Raw genomic sequence first — 18911 nt, 5'->3', positions numbered from 1 at the left:
TTAAAACCCCCCAATCAAATACCAAACTTGAAATTCTAGAAATAAAAGGAGATATCAATCAAATTTAAACTAAAAAAAAAAAAACTATTGAATTAATAAATAAAACTAAGAGTTGGTTTTATGAAAATAAATAAATAAAGGAATAGACCTTTAATTAATTTTATGAGAAAAAGTAAAGAGGGAAATCAAATTGTTAATCTCAAAAATGAAAAGGGAGAACTACCCACCAATGAAGAGGAAACTAGAGCAATTATCAGGAGTTACTTTGCCCAACTTTATGCCAATAAATTTGACAATCTAAGTGAAATGGAGGAATAACTACAAAAATATTGATTGCCCAGATTACCAGAAGAGGAAATAAATTACTTAAATAGTTCCATTCTAGAAAAAAGAAATAGAACAAGCTATTAATCAACTCCCTAAGAAAAAATCCCCAGAACCAGATGGATTTACATGTGAATTCTACTAAACATTAAAGAACAATTAACTCCAATACTATGTAAACTATTTGAAAATAATAGGGAATAAAGGACTCTTACCAAATTCCTTTTATGACACAGACATGGTACTGATACCTAAACCAGGTAGGACAAAAAACAGAGAAAAAAAATTATAGACCAATCTCCCTAATGAATATTGATGCAAAAATCTTAAATAAAATATTAGCTAAGAGATTACAAATAATCATCCCCAGGATAATACACCACAACCAAATAGGATTTATACCAGGAATGAAGAGCTGGTTCAATATTGGGGAAGCAATTAGCAAAATTGATTATATCAATAACCAAATTAACAAAAAAACTATATGATTATCTCAATAGATGCAGAAAAAGAATTTGATAAAACCCAACACCCATTCCTATTAAAAACACTAGAGAACCTAGGAATAAATGGACTTTTTCCTTAAAATACTCAGTAGCATCTATTTAAAACCATCATCAAGCATCATATGTAATGGGTATAAACTAAAACCATTCCCAATAAGATCAAGGGTAAAACAAGGTTGCCCACTGTCACCATTGCTATTCAATATTGTATTAGAAATGCTAGCATTAGCAATAAGAGAAGAAAAAGAGATTAAAGAATTTAAGAGTAGGTGATGAGGAAACAAAATTATCACTCTTTGCAGATGATATGATATGCTTAGAGAACTCCAGACAATCAACTAAAAAGCTATTAGAAATAATCCATAACTTTAGCAAAGTTGCAGGATACAAAATTGTAAGGTTCTGGTTTAGCTTTCTGAAGGTTTTGGGACCAGTCTTTCTTTCAGTAGAATAATCACCACAAGAATAGTTAGGAATATTCAGCAGAATAATCACCACAAGAATTAGTCAGGAATAAAGTCCAAAGTCTTTGTTATCTCCTTCACAGTCTGTCTCCTTCACCTGAGGCCCTGCTAGCTTTCTGAAGGCCCTCTGGAATGAATCTTGGTTTCAGAGCAGGTCTTTATCTTGAAGTCTGTCTCTGGCTGAATTTGTCCCCAGTTTATATACTCTATTACAATTACATCAATATAGTATACTGAGTATAAACCAATCATTATATCAGTAGGAAACCATTATTTGTTGTAAGATTAAATCAATCATTTGATTTGAACATTGAAACTGAACTAGAGAACTCATATGCTTAACTAGATAACCATTGTCTTATCAATTCCACTGAGTTAACACCTTGCTGTAGGATTAAATCAATGATACTGAGTTCCTGCCCTTTACACAAAATAAATCCACATAAATCATCAGCATTCTTACACATTACTATCAAAATCCAATGGCAAGAGATACAAAGAGAAATTCCATTTAAAATAACAGTTGGATAATATAAAATATTTGGGAATTTATCCTCCAAGGAAACTTTCCACAGAATTAAAGTCAGATCTAAGCAATTGGAAAAATATGCTTGTGGATAGCTTGAGCAAATATAATAAAGATGACAATACTCCCTAAACTAATCTATTTATTTAATGCTATCTAATCAAACTCCCAAAAAACTATTTTACTGAACTAGAAAAAATAACAACAAAATTCAGCTGGAAGAACAATTTCAAAGGAAGGTGGCCTTTGTACCAAATCTAAAACTATATTATAAAGCAGCAACCATCAAAAGCATTTGGTACTCTCTAAGAAATGGAGAAGTTGATCAGTGGAATAGGTGAAGTTCACAGAACAAAATAGCCATATTATAATACCATAACAATCTAGTATTTGACAATCTCAAAGGCCCCAGCTTTTGGGATAAAAATTCACTAATTGACAAAAACTGCTGGGATAATTGGAAACTAATATGGCAGAAAGTAGGCATAAACTCACACCTAACATCATATACCAAGATAAGGTCTAAATGGGTTCCTGATCATAAAGAATGATATTATAAACACATTAGAAAAACATAGGATAGTTTACCTCTCAGATTTGTGGAGGAGGAAGGAATTTGTGACCAAAGAAGAACTAGAGACCATTATTGATCATAAAATAGACAATTTTGATTGTATTAAGTTAAAAAGTTTTTGTACAAACAAAACTAATGCAGATAAGATTAGAAGGGAAAGAATAAACTGGGAAGACATTTTTACATCCGAAAAGAGTCTACTTACATCTAATAAGGGCCTAATTTCTAAAATATGTAGAGAACTGACTCAAATTTATAATAGTTCAAGCCATTCTCCAATTGATAAATGCTCAAATGATATGAACAGACAATTTTCAGATGAAGAAATTGAAACTATTTGTAACCACATGTAAAGGTTCTCCAAATCACTATTGATCAGAGAAATGCAAATTAAGACAACTCTGAGATATCATTACCCACCTGTCAGATTGGCTACAATGACAAGAAAAGATAATGACAAATGTTGGAGGGGATGTGGGAAAACTGGGATGTTGATACATTGTTTGTGGAATTGTGAATGGATCCAGCCATTCTGGAGAGCAATTTGGAACTTTGCTCAAAAAGTTATCAAACTGTGCATACTCTTTGATCCAGCAGTGTTTCTACTGGGATTATATTCTGAAGAAATCTTAGAGGAGGAAAAGGAACCCACATGCGCAAAAATGTTTTGGCAGCCCTCTTTGTAGTGGCAAGAAACTGGAAACTGAGTGGAAACTGAATGAATTATGGTATATGAATGCTATAGAATACTATTGTTATGTAAGAAAATGACCAACAGTTGATTTCAGAGAGGCCTGGAGAGACTTACATGAACTGATCCTAAGTGAAATGAGCAGAACCAGGAGATCATTATATACAACAACAACAAGACTATGTGATGATGTGGCTCTCTTCAATAATGACGTGATTCAAATCAGTTCCAGTTGTTCAGTGATGAAGAGTCATCTATACTCAGAGAGAGGACTGTGAGAACTGAGTGTGGAACACAACATAGCATTCTCACTTTCTCTGTTGTTATTTGCTTGCATTTTGTTTTCTTTCTCAGTTTTTCCTTTTTCTTCCTTCTTGATCTGATTTATCTTGTGCAACAAGATAACTGTATAAATATATATGTATATATACATATATATTGGATCTAACATGTATTTCAACATATTTAACATGTATAGGAGGACTATCTGTCAGCTAGGGGAGGGGTTGGGGGAAAGGAGGGGAAAATTTGGAACAAAAGCTTATTCAAGGGTCAATGTTGGAAAAATTACCCATGCATATGCTTTGTAAATATAAAACTTTAATAAAAAAGCACCCTTGTTATATAGTAATTAGTAAATCCAGAAAATAATAATGTAACAGAAAATCTCATTCAAAGTAGCTAAAAATATATATAAAAGACCTGGGCACCAACCTATCAAAGTTCACTCAACATAGATAGATAGATAGATAGATGGATGGATGATAGGTGGATGATATAGATGGATAAGAGATATATACATAAATATATATACATATATAATTACAAAATGCTGCTTAAAGAAACAAAAAACTTTCAACCATTCTGTAGTACAATTTGGAACTATGTCCAAAGGGCTATGAAATGATGCATACTCTTGGATTCAGAAGTGTCTCTATCGCAAAGAAATCATTAAAAAAGGAAGAAAAATACGTTGTAGCAGCCCTTTTCGTATTGGCAAGGAATTGAAAATTGAGTGGATGCCTATTGGTTGGAAAATGGCTGGATATGTTATGGTATATGAATGTAATGAAATATTGTTCAATAAGAAATGATGAGCAGTCTGATTTCAAAAAATTCTGGAAAGACTTACATGAACTAATGCTAAGTGAAGTGAGCAGAACCAAGAAAATATTGTACATAGTGACAAAAAATTATGTGATAATCAACTGTGATGAACTTACCTCTTTTCAACAATGAGGTGATTCAAGGCAAATTCCCAGAGACTTGTGACCCACAGTGCCATCTGCATCCAGAGAGAGAACTGTGGAGATTGAATATGGATCAAAACATAATATTTTCACCTTATTCTTGTTTGCTGTTGTTGTTCATTTGCTCTTTTTTGTTTGTTTTCATTTTCCCCCTTTTGATCTGATTTTTCTTGTGCAGCATGAGGAATGTGGCAATATGTTTAGAATTACAATGTTTAACCTATATTGTGTTGTTTGCTATCTTGGAGAAGGGAAAGAGATGAGAGGGAGAAAAATTTGGAACACAAGATTTTACGAAGGTAAATGCTGAAAACTACCTTTGCACATATTTAGAAAATAAAATACTACCAAAAAGGAAATAAAAAAGCTAAATAAATGGTGTTATTAAGTGTTCATGTCCTGACTATGCTTATACAATACAAAGTCAATTCTACCAACAATTATCTATTTATTAAATGCTATACCAACTAGATAGTTTACAGTTAGAAAAAATTCATTTTGAGGAACAAAAGTTATAAGCTACAAAATAACCCCTTTCCCCTCCAAAAATCAATAGCATTTCCTTATATGTCAAACAACAAAGAAGAAGAATGAAAAATGGTAAGAATACAAAATAAATAACACTTGTAGACTTTAAACCATGCATACATAACCATAAACATATATTCAATAACTGTCAAAACTATTTAAAAAAAAAAAGAAAAGATTGGTTTTCTAGAATGTACAAGAAAGAGCTAAGCATCTAAATAATGAAATAAATAGAAATCTGACTTCAAAAAAACCAGAATTCAAATACTGCCTCAAACACTTATTTGTGTGACTCTGGACAAGTCATTTAACTTTTTTTCAATCTATATTTCCTCCCTGGTAAAATGTGGATAATAATAGTACATATTTCACAGAATTTTACAGGTATCAAATTAGATAACATGTAAAACAGTTTGCAAATCTTAAAATATTATAAAAGGCTAGTTATTGGAAATTTCTAATAATAAACCTAATAATCTAATGTTAAATCACCAAACATAAAGTATGTAGGTTAGAGTTCTCTATTTGACTAGAATTTCCGGGAAAACTAAAAAGCAACATAGCAGAAATTAGGCTTAAAACAATATCTTAAACAATACACCACAATAAATTCAAAATGCATATGCTATATGGATATTAAATATCAACCATATTAAAAATAGGAGATAAGGCTACTACTAACATATTTTACATAGCTATGGGTAGAAGAAAAAATAACTATTGTTATTTTAGTTTCATTATTTTCTGAGCATTTATTATCTATACCTCTATTTGCCTGCTTCAAATGAAGAACTTTTAAAAATAAAAAATAAAATTTAATATGCATAATCCTGTAAAAACAATTCCTACTTTGTCCATGTCTAAAAATGTCTAAATTTTAAGACTACAAAATCTCTAACAAGAACTATGGGAAATGATTAATCTTCAGTTGAGGATGAGTTCTTAATTAAACAAGAGACAAAGGCAATCACAAAAGATAAAATAAATCATTTTTATAGCATAAATATAACATAAAAGTAAAAAGCTTTTTCACAAAAAAAAAAATCAGTGTAACAAGATAAAGTGAAAAAAGGGCATCTAAAGAGGAAAAATCTTTATTTCAAGTATCTCTGATAAGATTCTGATGCTCTAGATTTATATATACAGCCAATAAAAAATATACAAGACCAAATGTCATTCCCCAATAGATAAGTTGTTAAAGGATATGAATAAAGTTCCCAAAAGAAAAAAAATGCTATTACAAAACTCACAAAACCACACATACATTGTATACATATGTCTGTATATATGCATAGAGACTAGTTCTAAGATTTCATTATTAAGGAACTCCCAGCTAGGGAAATTCCTTCTATTAATTCAGGTTGGAATTTTTTTGCAATGTGTAGTATTAAGGGCACTAAAAGGTTAAGTGACTTGCCTCCCATTGCACAATCAGTATGTGTCAGAGGCTTGCACCAAGATCTTTCTGGCTCCAAGATTATTCTAGGCCTTCCTGGCTGTGGGACCATCATCATTTCTCTATTATGATATGGCTGCTTCCAATGCATATATGTGTATACACCCACACACATACCTATATGATATTTGTACATATTCTTATATATATACATTTGCTTGCATGATATATATATATGAGTGTATACATATGTATATATGCATTTATACAGGGCATCCCAAAAGTTTGAAACTGTCCCTTTGAGGTGCAAAAAAAATGCACTAGGACTTTTGGGACCTTCCACACATACACACAGGCATATGCATGTGCCACATACATTATTTAGACTAAAACAAATTTAAGCTGAAGTATAAGCATTTGCCTTGCCCTAATAGAAGAACTTTCCAGAGCCAACTTTTGGAAAATAATATTAATTGTTGATAGTTAGTGTAAAGGAGAAGATAGCCTGCGTCCTTTTTTCCCTGGAAGTTGGACAATAAAATTTATAAAACAATACTACCAATAATATATTTTTTCCAGAAGTAGCAGTACATCATAGTTTAAGATGCTATGCTTTGAATTTCCCTGAACAAGTTGAGATTAGTTGAGAAATCTTCCTATCATCAGCTAAAATGACATCTGAATTCATTTAAATAGAACTAATCAAAAGTATATTTTCTTTTAAATCCTGTAATTATTGCTTCAAAAGTTCATAGTCGCTTTCCAAAGATCAAGGAGTTAGACACTCTTTTCATTTATGAGGTATGGTCTAAGATTTAATTATATACAGGGAACCTTGATATGTCTTTGAGTATGTGATTATTCTTGGGAGCAGGCAAAGGGGAGGGAAGAAAGACTACATTAAGGAATACAATTGTTTTCCTTCAGTTTTTGAAGCACTTTTGCTTTTAAAAATAACTTTTCAGATTATTAGATCTGATTTTCTTATATCTGATCCTTACTTTTGACAACTTGTCTCCTCCACAATTTTCTACCTATAGTTAGAAAGGGAAATCTTAAAAATTCACAAACATAATGGTTTTGGAAATAGTGAGTTTAGTAAAAAGACCACTGAATTTGAATCAGGCCTTTACAATTTACTTCTTAATCTCTTTGGGCCACATCAGTAAATTCATATTCGTATGATTTGTATGTTTGTATAGTTTACATTCTATATCTGTATTTGTTCCCAGACTGACTAAAAAGGGTGTGATGGTCATTGTAAGTGGAAAAAAAAAAAGAGAAAATATTAAATGGTTAGACAAAGAGAAAAGACACATGCAGGAAAGACACATGCATAAGACTATGATATGTTATTTCCTCTGCATCTCTCCTGCTTCCTCTTCCTTACCTATCTTGTTACCACTTAACTCTTATTAGATTTCCTAACATGACAGAAAAGGAAAAGGATAAATGTTAGAGGAGATGTGGAAAAATAGGGATATTAAAATACTATTGGTAGAGTTTCAAACTGATCCAACCATTCTGAAGAACAATTTGGAGCTATACCCAAAGGCTATCAAATTGTGAATATGCCCTTTGAAACAGCAAAAGGTCTGTATCCCAGAGAGATCAAAGAAAAGAAGAAATGTGAACAAAATTATTCCTAGCAATTCTTTTTTGTGGTGCCAAAGAATCAGAAATTGAGGCAATGCCCATCAATTAGAGAATGACTGAACAAATTATGGTATTTAATGGTGATGAAATATTGTGTCATAAGAAATGGCAAGCAAGATGGTTTCAGAAAAACCTGGAAGACTTAAGTGAACTGATGCAAAGTGAAATCAACAGAATCAAGAAAATACTGTACATAGTAACAGCAAGAATAATTTCCTAACAACTAGAGCCATTCCAAAATGGAATGAATTGTCTTGGGAAGCAATTGGTTCCCTCTCACTTAACGTCTTAAGCAAAAGGTTAGATGACCATTTATTAAGTATATTGTAAAAGGGAATCCTTTTTCAGATATGAGTTTGAATAAACAAGTTTTAAAGTCTCTTTTAGCTTTGAAATTCTATAATTCTAATTACTATGTTCCTTCCTCACAATTGTCCTCTGAAGTAGATAGGCATTTATTAATATTTCTATTTTACACTTGAAGAAATTGGACAAAGAAAAATGAAGTGACTTGTCCAAAGGGAAAAAAATTCTAATTAGAAAAGATGGGACTCAAACTTCAGTCTTATACTTTTTTATCCAGGTCTCTAAAATGAAACATATTTTCCCCAGGATATTAAGTGAAATTTATCTCTAATAACCTATTTTTATTATGGATCCTTAAGTATGTTTGGAATGTTTTATAGATGTATTATAAAATAATCCTCAGAAAATTGTTGTACTTTTGTTAGGCCATATGCATCTTTTCTTAGTTGTTCAGATAATCCAAAGATTTTAAATTAAAATATTTCAAAGCTACAGGTCTTAACTATATTGAAAATTGACCACATCTTTTTGTCATTAAGCTATGAACATAATAGATGACTTTCACATTCCTACTGAAATCATGTTTTTTATTACTCAAAAGCTTTTCAGTATGTGCAATTAGTGGTTCATAGCACACTGGGGAATATTTATACATTTTCATTATTGTTGGGGGTGGGGTTAGGAGGTTATAAGAGTTAAAGTTTCTAAATTGAAGTTAGTGAGCTATACAAAAGGTGTAAATATATAAATACTGTGGTTCCTGGATAAATGAAACATTTTCTATAACCATGTAATTAATATTATTAATTAAAATGTCATCAGTTCCCTTATTGTAGTTATAGAGTGGGAATTATGATTTGTATGTATAGTTTATATTCTATATCTGAGGGTGAAGAGGTAATCTAAAGAACTGCTAATTATGGAGCAGATGATCAGATTCATGACAAATCTAATTTTAAATTAACTGACTTTTGTTTTTTATTGTCTAATATAAAAATACTAAACCAAGAAAAGCATTGTCTCATATCTATGCATGATTCCACAAGACCACATAGGAAGTTAGATTGGTGGCCGCCTCAAAGAAATATTTAAAATAATATCCCTCAGTCTGTGACAGTCTGCTTAACAATCAATAAATTGCTGGACAATTTTCAAGATTCTGGCCAACCTCAAATATTTTTAATTGATCTACATTCTAGAATATTTTATATTTGAGTTTAGCTATCAAGTGTACTGTCTTCTCTAATTTAGAACATCCTCAGTATTGACAATCTATGACAGGTTAAAAGTCTGACAAAATTACAGCTAGCCAACATCATCATTAAGAATAGAGATGGATTAGAAAATCTAGTTAAGCTGATTTGGCTTGGTAAGGTTGACTTTGTTGTTTCTCATAATCAAATATTTAAATATCTCCTAAAGTATAGTTGATAAATTAGAATGTATCCTCAGATGTACTGCATAAATTTGTTTAAAAGTCTATAGTCTTATTACCTGGCTATACAGAAATTCTCTATTTGTTCCCAGACTGACTAAAAGGGTGTGATGGTCATTGTTAGTGGAAAAAAAAGAGAAAATATTAAATGGTTAGACAAAGAGAAAACACACATGTAGGAAAGACTAAGTGATATGATATGTTATTTCCTCTGCGTCTCTCCTGCTTCCTTTTCCCTACCTACCTTGTCAGTACCAGCATACACACACCAGTATATGCATATATGCATATTCACATAGAATTATAGAACCTCAGAGTTTCAAGAAACATTAGTAGTCATCTAGTCTAGTTGCTGTTGGTCAGTTATTTCAGTTGTGTTCAACTCTTCATGATCCAATTTGGGTTTTTCTTGCCAAAGATATTGGAGTAGTTTGCTACTTCCTTTACAAGCTTGTTTTACAGATAAAGAAACTGAAGCCAACAGGGTAACTTGCCTAAGTCACACAGCAAACAAGTATCTGAGGTCACATTTGAACTCAGATCTTCCAGACTGAAGGGACATGGCTCTACCCACTGTGCTATCCGGGTATCCCCCACGATCGAGTCTAACCCATACCCAAATAAGAATTCCACTTACAACTTACCCAACAAGTAATAATTCAGCCTGTGCTTGAAGTCTTAATGAGGGGAAACCAAATACTTCCCACCATTATACCTTGAAATTCCTGTCTTTGTTAGGAATTTTTCCCTTTATCAACTCTAAATCTCTCAACAACTTTCACTATTTGCTCCTAGTCCTGTCCTAGAAACATGCACACAAAATTCAATCCCTCTTTCACAGATTCCATAGTACTTGAAGACAACACTTATTTTCCCTAAGTCTTCTTTTCATTCCCAGTTCATTTTACTCAGCCTTATATGACATGGTTTCTATGTTATTTCACCTTTCTGGATTTTGTACCCTTGACATTATTCAATTTATGAATACATTTCCTAAGCTGTCACTCCCAGAACTAAAGGCAAAACTGTAAATTTGGCATGATCAAAATACTGCAGAACTACCACTTCCTTTGTTCTTGATGAATTTCTTAATGTAGCCTAATATCATATTAGTTTTCTTGACTGCCCTATCCTACTGTTAACATTGAATTAGAAGTCCACTAAACTGCCTAGATCAGACATACCACGAAATGAAAGCCAGGCCTTTCTCATCCTCGTACTTGTTTGTGATGGTGATCTTTTGAACCTAAATGAAAAATGTTACATTTATCCTTTTAAACTTCATCTTATTAGATTCAGCTCAGTATTCTAATATTTTGAGATACATTTTTTGATATAGATTCTTTTATCCTGTCTTAATTGTCCCATTTAGCTTTGTGAGATCTACAAATGTGATAAACATGATCTCTACCTTTATCCAAACTTATTGTTTAAAATGTGAAATATTAAAGGTCTAAGCATTAATTCCTAGAACATTGTTTTCAAGTTAACATCAAATCATCAAGAGGTAGAGAGTAGAAAAAGGGAAAAGTATGAAAAAACAGGATAGAGGAAAATGCAAAATTAAGAATTGTAACTAAACATAAATTGGATGAGCTTATTCTCAAAAACAAAAACAAAAACAAAACAAAACCCAACAGATGACAACAGAATGGATTAAAAAGCAAAATCTAAAAATATGTTGCCTACAAGAAAAGCCTATGAAACTTAACTATCCACATAGAGTTAAGTTTAGGGATTATGGAAAAACCTAGCATGCTTTAGGTTAACTTACAGTAAAAACAGGAGTAACAATCATCTCAGATAAATCAACAGCAAAGATAGTCTAAATTAAAAAGCATAACAGAAACAACATTGTGCTAAAGGTACCATGAGCAATGAGTTGATATCAGTCTTGATAATTCAATCTTGAAATATATGTGTCAAATAGCATGCCATGTAAATATTTAAAGGAAATGCTGAATGAATATCAGGGAGAAAAAGATAGTAAAAATGTAATAGTGGGAGATTTTAAGTAACCCCACTTCAGACCTGGTCAAATATAAGAAACAAATAACAAAAACCAAGAAAGAAATTTACTGGCTTCTAGTTTTCAGAATCAAATATTCCATTTTTTAAAAATGGGAACATTTGCTTTTTTTTCATTCCTTGGGCAGATGTCATTCTCCATAATCCCTAAAAAACTAATTATAGTGGTTCAAGGAATAATCATTTTCTTCAGTATTCTATGATGTTCATCTATATCTGGTAACTTGAATTCATCAAAGGCAAGCTAGTGATTCTTTACTTGATTCATTCATAATTAGGCATTTTTGTTTTGTTCTTTCCAGCTCAAAGTTCATTTTCTTTGGCAGAGAAGATGACAAAATTAGAATTAGATATCTCTACCTTTCCTCTGTGATTAGTTATCACCATCTTATCTATTCTGAGCAGCAGTCCTATCTCTTTTTTGATCCTCCTCTTTTCCTTAAGTATAGCTTAGTAGTAATGCTGTCTTTGTATTTGTGTCTGCCTTTGTATCTCTGGGTTCATGTGTCCATGTCTCTATCTCTGTCCATGGTCTCTCTGTTACTTTTACTTTTCTTCTCTATTTTTAGCTTATATTGAGCTTTTTTGTTGTTATTTTTGTTGTTGATTGTTTTTTAAATGGGACTCTTGAAAACAATCCAACTATATTTTATTCTGACTTTACTGATATATGGATTGTCGTATTTAATTCTGGTTGTCACTTAAAAAAAAAAGAATGTTGATTAAACTAGAGTATATATATATATAGAAGAGAACAATTGGTATGACAAAGCTTCTTGAAACTATGCTGTCCCTGCAATGGTAAAAGGAAGTGAAGATATTTAACCTAGAAAAAAAGATTTAGGGGAAATGTGATCCCTATCTTCAAATATTTGAAGGGATTTCTTGTGGAAAAGAGATTAGACTTATTCCATGTGACTCCAAAGAGCAGAATAAGAATCCTATAATAAGGGATGAAAGTTACAGGGAGGTAAGTTTGGGGACAAATAAAGAACTTCTTTGAATTAAAGCAACATAAAAATAGACTGGACTGCTTCATGGAGCACTGAGTTAAAATGTCATTGGAAATGTTCCTATAGAGATCAGATGACTACTCATTAATAAAACAATAAAGAAGAATTATACATTGGTAGAAGCTAAACTAAATGACTTCTAAGACTTTTTCCAATTCTATGATCTTGTGATTCTATTACCAAACATATATGGTTTAGCTCTGATCCTAGAACCAGATTTAAAGCTGAAAGATCATAGAAATCATATAGTCCAAATGACTCATTTAAAAGATGGAAAAAATAAAGTTCAGAAAAGGTCCAATATATTGCAGGTAACAAAGGAATTAAGTGGCAGAGCCAGCAATTCAAAACCAGGTTCTCTGATTCCAAATCTAGCACTCTTTACATTATATTATAAAGATTCACAATAGAAGTCATAGAAGGTTACTATGATTAGTAATAATGCAATTTACTGAATACTATCAGGTAAGTCGCTCTAGAGGGGAAAATAGCAATAGCTAGGGTAGCAACTGCTAATGTTGCTTGAGGCAATATATGTGATAGACAGTCCAAATCTTATAATTCAGCTCCCTTTAGAAAATTTTCTCTTCCTTTTTAAATATAATAAAGGGGTGAGCTCACAGAAAATAGTTTGATAAATCACACACCTTTTCCTTTTTCTTGAAAAAGTGCAGCATGAATTTTGTAGGAAAAATCAACATAATTGGTATATACCCATCTTTTTTTTTTTTTTTTAGGTGAATTAGGCCTTAACTGTCAGCTAACCTATTTTGTTCTAAAATTCAACAAATTCCTAGAAAATCTTATTCCATACAATCTTTTGAATATGTCATTTGCCATTTATATTTGATGGCCTTAAGCAAAAAAAAAAAAAAAGTTATAAAAAGGTATTAATGCAAGTAGATAATAAAGCTGCATTCTATAAATCTATAGCAGCTTACAGTAATCATTAAAGCATGCAAAACTCTTTCATCTATTCAAAAATATGCAGTGCACAGAATGGCTGCTAAGGTGCATGACAAGTCAGAGTTAAATATATATTAATAAATGAATTAGCTTCATAAATAATAGCCATAATGACATTTTAGGAGACAATAAGTCTGAGGATTGTCAGAAAATGGTTGATGTATGAGCTTCACGTCTCAGTGATTCTTCAAAATGAATAGGCTTTGTGAGATAGTTCAGACCCGAGACCAGCCTATTTCCTTGAATAATTTACTTGTTGTCAATTTGTACAGCCACATTACACATGCAAATTGTGCTGCCTGTGCAAACACCACTTCGAGATGATAAAAACAAATTTACGAAGGCTATAGAAGAAGGATTTATTTCACTTTCTCACCCAGGTCAAGCAATACATGTATCTGACGATTGTGTGTACCCAATTTTGTTGTAATTATATCAGCAAATTATTCCTTATAATCTTATTATTTTTAGCAGTCTCCTTGTGCTTGGGATAATTAGCTTTCTTCACTCAGTGTAAAAACAATTCAACTTGCCAGCCAGGCAGGGCACAGCTCCATTATCTGTTTTGGGTTTAAATTTATTCCCTATATTCTTGGACACTTTGTGTAAATTAAAAATTTCATAGTCCCTAATACTGTACACGCTGTTCATTCAGTGATGAATTAAGGTCCCTAAACCTCTACGTTTGCTATTAGATATCTCACCCACTTTATATGTTAATCTGTGCTAATGAATTCCACAACCCCTAGCCACAGCGAGATGACTAAAATTATTACCACTTACAGAGATATGCCTTTTTCATTTAAAGTTCAATTCAAATTGCTCCCATAAACAGTCTGCCACACAAAGATACCTCCTATAAAGGAGAGTTACTTACCTATAAGTAGAGTTCTCTGAAGGTAGTATTATCTTTGGATGCACATTCCTAGGTCATGTGGCCTCGGGTGTGTGGCAAGGGGGAAGAGAATTCATGGCTGATAGGTAAGACTTTTTTTTTCCTCCGGGTACTTCATTAGCTCTGTGTCTTGTATTCCTGAAGGGTTATTTATGCCCCACCCTTTCACATAACCAACTTCCTATCTTTTATTAAAGGCCTTCATTGAAGCAATGGCATAAACCAACTACCTAATGAGAAGGCCTAGACTCTTGAGTCCCTTACTCTAGATCAGGAAATCTTTGAAGTTATCTATGTAATCATTATCCTAAGTAATGAAGAACTAGCATTTTGGTCAGAGGGTATTATGGAATTCTAAGCATTATCTAAAATCGATACTCATTTGTAATATAGGGCAAATGGCATTGGTCATAAAGTATGAAATTCCATTTCTCTTCTTAGACCAATCCTTAGCAAAGTAAAAAAAAAAAAAAAAGTCAATCACTCCTTTATCTCTTAGCTAGTTTAACCCCCAATTTAGCTATTTCTTTTATCTTTCCTGTCTTCATGAGTAAATTCCAGAGTTTGGGTCTTAGAGTCTTTCTTCTTTACCTTCTTTTTCTTCCACTAATAAGATCTCAGCATAAACCAAGGTGAAAGTTCTAACCTTAATAAAAATTCTGTAAATTAACCTTTTAAGAATACCAATTAAATGGGAAATTCTAGCACAGCCTAAACATATGAGTAGAAATGTCTTATGCTAGATTCTCATGCTAAAGTAAATACAAATTTACATACTTTGCAAATTTTATAAAGCATTTTTCTCATATTGTATGCAATTAGCTACTTAGCCTATTTAGTAGGTAGGATAGATTTTAATATTCCCATTTTGTGGTTATAAAAACTGAACCCCAACAATGTGTGGTGTTTTTGAAGATCATTCCCCTAGGTAATAGAAAAGACAGAAATCAAATCTAAATCTTTAGCATTTTTTCTACTATACAATACTAAATTCCAAATTAAGACTTTAGCTGTTATTTTTTGAGTCATTTCAATCGTGTCAAACTCTTTGTGACTCTATTTGGCATTTTCCTGGCAATGATACTGAAGTACTTTGCCATTTCCTTCTCCAGCTCACAAATGGGGAAACTGAGACAAATAGGATTAAGTTACTTGCCCAGGGTCATGCAAGTAGAGTGACTAAGGCTGGATTTGAACATAGGAATTCCAGTCTTCCTGGCTCCAGGTCCACCACTCTACAATCTTACTACCCTGTAAGACTTTAGAAATCCTCTTCTCAGTGTTGTTCCTTAAAAGCAGTACACGTAAAGGAAAATCTTTAGAAACTTTTGGTTAGAAACTCTAAGCTTGTATTTTTGTGATTCATACATTTTCTTTCTTTGGAAACTCCTTAATAATTGATTATGATGGAAAGTCATTTTACATAAAGCAAATATTTTGCTTCCGAGGAGTTTGTAATTCTCTGCCTTTTATAGTGTCCTCTACTTGGAATCATAAATGGCTTCTAAGAGTCAAGCTTTGCTCTGTAAAGTCCTGGAAACTTCCCCTGACTAGTCTCATACTTAAGACTGGTTGATGAGGTAAAGCTATTACTATATTAGAAAAGCTGGGTAATTGATCTGTAGAATAGAAAGTGACTGTGGCCAATTGTTCAGAAAAGGGCACCAACTCTTTTCTCTTTAGGAGATAGCTAAACTAAAAAATAAATAATAGAGCTGAGCCACGTGGAAGTATATGACATGGCAGCTTAGTATTGAGAGACAGCTTAGTCATCTGGGTAAGGCAGCTAGCTGACTCAGGTGATGGAGTGCTGAGCCTGCAGTCAGGAAGATCTTATTCAGATTTGGTCTCCTCCATTTACTAGCTGTGTGATCCTAGGCAAATCAAGTCACTACTGCTTGTCTTAATCCACTGGAGAAGCAAATAGTGAATTATTGTAGTGCCTTTGCCAAGAAAACCTCATGGACATCAGTAACATGCTGTGGCCCATGGGGAGACAGAGACAGCCAGCAACAATGACCACCTGGGTAAATTGTCATATATGTCTATGCTAGTGTTTTCACTCTTCACATTTTCATTGAGGAAGGAGGTGCTAAGGGCCTTATAAGGTAGCATATACCAGGACTTCTTAAACTTTTTCTACTAGTGACTTCTTTTCATCCAAGAAATATTTATGTGACTGGATATAAGTTTGTAAAACAGGCATACAAATCCAATATTTGCTGATAATAAATCATCATTTTGTGATCCCCACCTTCAGTTTTGAGACTCCAAATGGGGTCACAAATCACAATTTAAGAAGCTGGGACATAACAGGCTTACATGGTGAGGACATTGTGTGATAAGGTACAGTAATGGCTATGTTTTGGCAACACTTTCTAGTCTCTCTTCTATTCTCTAAGTTTCATTTGTGTCAAGTTATAGAAATTTATCAATGAGAGTTTCAAAGAATTGACAAAACCAGAAAACATGAGCAGTAGAACTATTAAAATCCCAGGCCCTATCCACAAATCCAACCAAAAAAAAAAAATATGGGAAAATGACTATGCTAGGTAAAAAACAATTCTTATTCATAGGATCATAGATGTAGAGTTGGAAAGAACATTAGAAGCTATCAAATCCAAACTCCACATTTTATAGATAAAGAAACTGAGCAGCCTGCTAAAATCTATGGATTCCTTTCATAATGTTTATTGCCTACATAATAATGAAATGAAATACTAAATTTTTGTCAGATGTTAGTAAAAAAAATTTAAGATTTTCCTCCCTATACAAAATAGAAAGACTTCCAGAAATGTATTCATGAATTCTTTAGGGGATGCCCAAATTAGGTAATCTTTCCTTAGATTATGGGAGAAACATCATATTACAATAATGTAAGGATTTTTTTTTTAATGAGACTGATCAGCAGAGAGACATTAGTAAACCTATACGTTACCTGGTTTGGGATTTGTCAGGGTAAGAAACAGCGTTTATAATTTTAAGTAAAATATTCTTTGTTCCTTAGTGACTAAAAATAAACAACTTTTTTGATTTAGTAATTTTTTTGGAAATACATAAAAAATGAATAAATTTCCATTTTTTTAGATTATGGGATACTAGTGTAGTAAGGGTGATTGGCTTATCTAGGATAGGCCATTTCTAATCCAAGTCAATCAAGAATTAATTTGTTTTCAGTTACTCTAGTCCATTCTTTGTTCCATTTTCCTCAAGAGGATCTTCCTTCTTTCATCTCAAGTGCCCAGTACATTCTTCTTAGGTCTGTCTCTTCAGTAATATTACTTTCCTCCCAGCTCTACTACTGACAGATAATCAAAACTTCTCCTTAAAAATATCGGCTAAATTAATTTATACTGGCAGTAAAAATGACTAATAATTCATTGCCACTTGCAGGATATGTTTTTATTTTTGAAAGGATCAAAAGCCTTTTATGGGAAAAGAATTAATCTTTAATGATAACAAGTCAGGTATTCCTTAAACCAGTAGTAGATACTTCTTGAGCCTATCAGGGAAAAAATCATAGGATTAAAGTTAAAAAGAACCAGGGAGTCCTTCCTACTTCTAAAATCATTATAAACAGTTCTAGGTTGAAAAGAGAAGTATTACTCCCAGTATAAACAACATTGTGTCTTAATGCTTCTGAAAATCATCTATCCAAGTAGATACTTCTATATGATTCAACTTGGATGGCAAGTGTTTCAATGTTTATGATTTACAAAATATCATGTTATTTCACAGAGGAAAATTAAATAATATTACTTAGAAAAACATCTCTGAGATACTAATGAATGGGCTAATACTATAAAGAAGGATGATTCTTTGGTAAAATACTTACTATTATGTTAATAAAGTTTCACAGAATAACAATAATTTAAAAAATAACATTAAGAGACTAGAAATTCTATTACTAATTAGAGCAAAATAAAAACAGAAAAGATCTAGTAGTTTATGATCTTGGTATATTTATTAACATCTAATTAATTTTTAAAATTGACATCTTTTGTTTTACATTATCTTTGCTTCCAAAAAATATAATTCTTGGGGCTCCTAGGTGGTACAGTGGATAGAGTACCAGCCATGAAGTCAGGAGGACCTGAGTTCAAATCTGGTCTCAGACACTTAATACTTCCTAGCTGTGTGATCCTGAGCAAGTCACTTACCCCCGATTGCCTCAACATCAACAACACACACACACACACACACACACACACACACACACACACACACACATCATTCTTCTTTCACCTCTGTCAAGAGCAATCCACTGTAATAGAAAAGAAAAAAGCAGGGGGAGAAGGAGAGAAAGTTAAAAATTCAGAAAAACCAACCAACATATCAAATAAGTTTCATAGT

Source organism: Antechinus flavipes, chromosome 2 (genome assembly GCF_016432865.1).
Source record: "Antechinus flavipes isolate AdamAnt ecotype Samford, QLD, Australia chromosome 2, AdamAnt_v2, whole genome shotgun sequence".
In the NCBI taxonomy this organism is placed as follows: Eukaryota; Metazoa; Chordata; class Mammalia; order Dasyuromorphia; family Dasyuridae; genus Antechinus; species Antechinus flavipes.
This window is presented reverse-complemented; position numbering follows the sequence as displayed.